Source organism: Labeo rohita, chromosome 18 (assembly GCF_022985175.1).
Source record: "Labeo rohita strain BAU-BD-2019 chromosome 18, IGBB_LRoh.1.0, whole genome shotgun sequence".
Taxonomy (NCBI): Eukaryota; Metazoa; Chordata; class Actinopteri; order Cypriniformes; family Cyprinidae; genus Labeo; species Labeo rohita.
Genome location: NC_066886.1, coordinates 26,770,359 through 26,776,358, shown reverse-complemented (window position 1 = coordinate 26,776,358; position 6,000 = coordinate 26,770,359). Strand labels below are relative to the sequence as shown.

At 41.0% G+C, this 6,000-nt stretch overlaps 1 protein-coding gene across 1 annotated transcript in view; it reads left to right on the top strand.

The window, feature by feature from the left end:
- Positions 1–1,974: 1,974 nt before the first annotated feature.
- The window catches only part of kcnj5 (potassium inwardly rectifying channel subfamily J member 5), a 28,793-nt gene continuing 24,767 nt past the window's right edge, over positions 1,975–6,000 (top strand). The window contains exon 1 of the mRNA XM_051135911.1: positions 1,975–2,246. The gene's annotated coding sequence lies outside the window, so the exon portion shown is untranslated. The remainder of the gene's footprint in view (positions 2,247–6,000) is intronic.

Here is a 6,000-nt window from a genome sequence, read left to right as displayed (position 1 = left end):
TACTGGACCTTTTCCTTTTACATTCTCAGCCAACATTTCATAGTGGGGCTAAGGTAGGCAATATTGCCTTAAGGTTTAGCCCTGTCAGTTAGAAAAGGTGCAGCACTCACTCTTGAAGAAATCTAACTTTATTGGTTAAAATATTTATGACATTTCGGCCTTATCCAGGCCTTCATCAAACATCAAGAACAGCAGAACTTAAGGTTCAGCCTCAAATAATTTGTCGGCCCTATCTGAATTAGCCCATATGAATCTGATATTGAATCTGACAGGGGACAATTCACTGATGGGGCCCAAACCTCAAATCCATATTGTGCCTACACTTAAATGTGGGCTGGGAGTCAATATATCCAATAGAAGCTACAGATTCTACTGCCATTTGGCAGACGATATGTATTATGATGGGTGTGATTCTGTGTGTGTTTGTGTGTGGGGAGACTGCAGAGTCAGAAATCAGAGTTTATTCACATGTTGGAAGGCATTTTAGATCCATGGAATTGTGGATAAGGAGCAGACGCTGGTCATCTCAGAGGGACAAGGTTTGCTGATGGGGTAGTCCTACAGTCCCCACCTGCTTTCTGTCCCTTTCAACATGCTCCTTCTTAAGGGGGATGGATGATAAGTCAAGAGGGGACCCGAGCATTTTGGGATGCCCTTTACACCAGTGGCCACCATAATCCAATACTGGACTCATTGGTTTGACACTCACATCCAACATTTCATGGTGGATACAATGTAGGAAGTATTCGAAATTAAGGTTTGGGTCCCAAGTGAGTTTTGCCTATGGGCTCCATGACGGCCCTATCTGAGGTAACCCGTATGAATCTCATAAAGATTCTGACAGAGGCCAATTAACTGATATGCATACCGTAAATGAACCCATTTGGGGACCAAAACTCAATATCATGCCTATACTTAAATATGGGCTGCAAGTCAATAGATCCAATAGAAGTCTGCTGTTGGGGAGATGATGTGTGTTACCATGTGCGTAATGTGCATTTGTGTGTGGGGAGACTGCGGAATCAGAAATCAGAGTTTATTTACATGTTAGAAGGCATTTTAGACCCAAGGCATCATGGATAAGTAGCAGAAACTTGTCATCTTTGTGGGAGAGGGGTCACTGATGGGGTAATCCTGCAATCTCTGTCAGATATCTGTCCCTTTCAGCATGCTCCTTCTCAAGAGGGATGGACCCAAGCATAGGTTTTGGGGCTCCCTGCACCACTGGGACGCCCTTCACACCAGTGGCCACCACAATACAATAGTGGACTCACTGGTTTAACACTCCCAGCCAAAATTTCACTGTGGGTCCAGTGTAGGCAGGATATGGGCCCCAAATGGGTTTGTCCACAGGCTCCATGTTGGCACTATCTGAAGTAATCCATATGAATCTCATATAGATTCTGACCAAGGCCAATTAACTGATATGGATCCTGTAAACAATCCTATATCATGCTTACAATGAAATGTGGGCTGCAGTCAATAGAACCCATAGAAGACGCAGAATTTGCTGTCGTTCGGCAGATGATGTGTATTATGACGTGCAACTGCATGCGTTTGTGTGTGGGGAGACTGCAGATTCATAAATCAGAGTTTATTCACATGTTGGAAGTGTGTGGGGAGACGGCCACATGTTTAACCTTGATGTAGTGCTCCTGAAACATCTGCTCACCATTCTGACGACCTTGCAGAGGGATGACAAGCAAATGTCTAACTTTATCTCTCTCAGTCTTCCTGTGCTTCCTCTCTGCTTCTGTATTTACAGCATCTTCCAGTTTTTCTACTGCACTGTGGTGTATCTCACCCTCAGGCTGTTCTTAAGCTAAAAAACGGGAGAAATTGATTATCCGGCACGTCTAGCAGGATTCCTTCTCTCTCACGTCGAGTCTTTTTTACGCAGTTGCGTAAACCTCATCCTGCAGAATCAAACTCATTGTGCGCTAGGATGCTTCCACACACACGCAAGTACGAAAAGGACAAATCCTGCAAGGATAGACAGAGGAGCAGGGGGCTGTGGGGGAGGAAACATCCTCTCATGCTCACTTTCACATCCCTCCCTCTCTCTCTTTTTCTCTCACTCGCTCGCATCCTCCAGGAGAGTGAGGTAAGGAGGTGGTGGAGCGCTCTGTGAACCGAGTCAGTGAGGCAGTGGAGATGAGCACATCAGAGCTGGAGTCAGAACAGAGCGCAGCTGCCCTAACATGCCTCCCTTGACACTGTACAGCTACCTCTGCGCTCGAATGAAGGTAAGTCTGAACAGAGGAAGGGGATGGGGACTAGAATATCCGTTACCCGGCTGAGTGCGATTGTGTCACACGGTCACCATTGAATGGGGTCTTAATATCATCCGTCCCCCGTGAGAAGGAGCATGCTGAGAGGGACAGAGAGCCGGCGGGGATCGCAGGATTACCCCAGCGGCGACACTTGTCCCACTGTGATGGCAAACGCCTGCTCCTTATTCACGATGCCATGAATTTAAAATGCCCTCCAGCATGTAAGGTAGCATGTTGACCAGCGCTCCCAGGTTAAAAAGTGAACACGTGTTTCAGTGCACTGCAGGAGTTTCGTTGCATGTGTGTGCATGCACGTGTTGTGCGGGAGAGAGTTTGCATGTGCGTTCAAATGCAAGTCGCTGGTGTTGACGGGAGTAGTATTGATTCTCTCTGATTCTTGGTTATAGAGGTATTAGTTCTCTCGCCTGGGGTTGCAGCTACAAACTGCTCACAATCAGATTCTCCTCCATCTAGCCTCTCTGGTCCTGTCACACTTTGAGTCTCCAGATAACTCTGCGCTGAAAAGCAGGGAACAAAGCAGCGACTGCTCGATAAAGGGGGAGATAATAAAAGCCAGCTCGATCATTGCTTCAAGGAAAGGGAATGAGTGCGAGATTGTGAATTTTTCATATAGTTTGCTTGCAGCTTGCATACATAATAGCAAATGTGAGAAATGTGCTGTACAGTTTCACTTCACCTAGTCATGTCATGTTTAAATATACATGCAGTTGCAACTAAATCACAAGCATTATGTAAATGCATTCACTACACTGAGAGAATGCTTTTTTGCATTCTCTAGCCCTATGCTTAAACCTTACTCTCCCCATTTTAGATTTTTCCTAAGACATTATTTAGAAGGTTTATTAAGCTATTTTCCTCATGGGGATTGTTTGCTGTTGCTCACTATGGAGGTGATTTCAGGTTTTACTATCCTTGTGGGGATATTTGTTCCAGGCAAAGCCTGACCCCCCACACACACCTAAGCATTTAAATGCAGGCAAACATGGGAAGTGTTCAGCTTAACCCATTTGCAGAACTGTCATTGTTTATCAGAATATGCGCGTCATGTTTCTGGTCACCATGGCGCAGTTGATTCTGATGACCTTTGACCCCATTAACTTCATGACAATTCCCTTAACTCTGAGGAAAACAGCTGCGTCACAGCAACCGCCTTTCTCAGTTACCTACTGGCAATTTTACCACATGAAGCAACAGAAATTACGAATCAGTGTGAATTTGACTGTTTAGCCAAAATGCTAATTATTTACTCACTCAAACTTTAATTCGTCTATGGAATATAGAAAGAGAAATCTGAATGGCTGCCATTGCTGTTGCCATTGCTGTTGGCATCAAATTTTATTTTGTTTCTCACACAAATTTATTTTATGACTTCAGTATATATTGTCATCATATGAACTGTTTATATTATGGTTTTGTATTCTTTTTGAAGTTTGTAAGCCTCCCAATCATTGTAGTTGCACGGACAAGTGCAACCAGTACAGTCTTTAAAAAGTTCAATTTGGTGTTCCATAAAAGAAATTAGTTCATTACTTGTATTTGGAATGACACAAGGATGTGTACATACTGACAGAGTTTAAATATTTGGATAAACTATTGCTCAAGAATTGGACATTTTAAGCAAAGACAGCACAGAAAATGTGTTCAGGCCTGGTTGTTCAGCAGAAATATGGAGTCATGGTCTGGCAGATAATCATTCTCAAAAAATCAGTGATTAGTTGAAGTCCAGTTACTTAATTTGATAGTGGGTTACCTTGAAAGAAATTGATTTTGTAAGATGTGCACACATTACTGCGTTTGCGTGGATGTGCGTCTAAAGATGGAAGTAAGTTGCACCTCATTTGCTCCCAAAGTGCGTGTTCCATTTGTATTGGGTTAGGTAAGATCCAAGCAGAAAATTTCTCAAGCGCAATCCATCTGCTTGGCTGTAATTAGATAAAACTTCAGTCTAATACATTCAGAGTATTGTCATGTCAGCTGTGGTTTGAGAGGAATTCTATTTCCTGCTGCATTGATCTGTATGCTTTGAAAGTATGTGTCTAGCAGTTTAAAGGACAGGTCTGAGATTAAATCTTATGCTGGGTCATTCATGTGACGCTGTATACTTCATATGTTTACCATTTTTTAAATATTACTATATTAACAAAAATGTTAATCATTTCATTACATATTAAAGTGTTTACATTAAAATTTAAGGTAATTAAAATTATTTATTTTTATTATTTATAACTTTATATTTAAACAGTGGTGAGACAAACAGGATGTCTAACAACAGAAATAAAGAGCTAAAGTAAAAAAAATATATATAATCATAATTGTACAATTTGCAATATTATCAAGTATTTGTAAAATTATCAAACTAGAATGATTTGCAGTTATACCTATTAATACCAAAAAGGTAGTGACATCAGTTGTTGTTCTTCCATCAACTGATGTCACTACCTTTTGTTAGAGAAAAACTAAATTTATAATCAATACACAACAAACGTGAGGGTTATATTGCATTTACAAAGAAGGTAAACTAACAAGACTATTCAATATGAAGGCTAGAATACTAAAATACAAGACTACAATACACAAGGAAAGGAAACCAGTAAATAAAAGACAGGAAGTAGACCTTTAAAATAAAAGACATAAAATATAGCCCATTGAACAGCTTTGCTAAGTTCAAATGAAAATGACAGAAAGTTAATGAATATTAACATGTCAAGTAGGATTCAACAGCAACCACTGTTTGTACACTTTGTTCTTTAATATTTCGCAACAGAATATCAAGGTATTTACTTACAGAAAATTAATTGAGTGATTAGGTATTTTGAAGCTCTTTCGGTGTTACGAGTGTTGCCATAGAAACAAATCATTCGTGAGTCTAAGGATGTGAAGAGCTCAGTGTTGAATCCCTGAGTTATGATAATTCTCAAATACGAGAACGCAGCATCACATTTGAATGTAGATCTTCTTTTAACACTCCAGTCTGTCACCAAAGACAGCCACAGTTCTGTGACATATAGAGCTGACACCAGCAACACAGTGAGAAGTAATACTGCCACATCCTTTAAACCAGCACTCGTAAAACAAACAGTCCGATCCACGCTGTAACGGAGAATCATTCCTTCACCTTCTGCCTCATAAACACAGCAGGCCTTACGGGCTGTGTGTGCGGGTGCCTGTGTGAAACTGACGGTGTGCAATAAAAGCCGACATAACAGATAATGAAAAGGGAAGATGAAGGAACAAGAGGCGTGGCTAAATGGCAGATTTGTAGTTACATTCAGGCCTTGTTCTTGCATTGAGATGCATACACACTATGCCACCGGCATGCTCATGCAAACAAATCAGAGAACATCTGATGTTTATCTGAAAGAAAACAAGCTCAAGCCTTTGCTAAATATAGCATGTATTGATTTATAAGCATGAAAGGATGTGCTTGGAGAAATATTACAACAAAAAAAGCATCAAAAGTTTCCCAACCGCTTTATTTTAGCAGCATCCAGCCACTGCAGAAAATAGGACGTCTTTGACTGTTAAAAAAAACAGACAAGGAGATGTGTGAAAGACTGCCGTGTGTATGTGTGTGAGTTTGCATCCGTCATTCAGAAGTCAAGAAGGTGATCAATGTCAGATCGATAAAGCACTATATACTCAGGGCACTACTGCAATACTAGAAATGTCATACTTTTGTTCTGTGATGCTTTCAAAGACAGAAGAC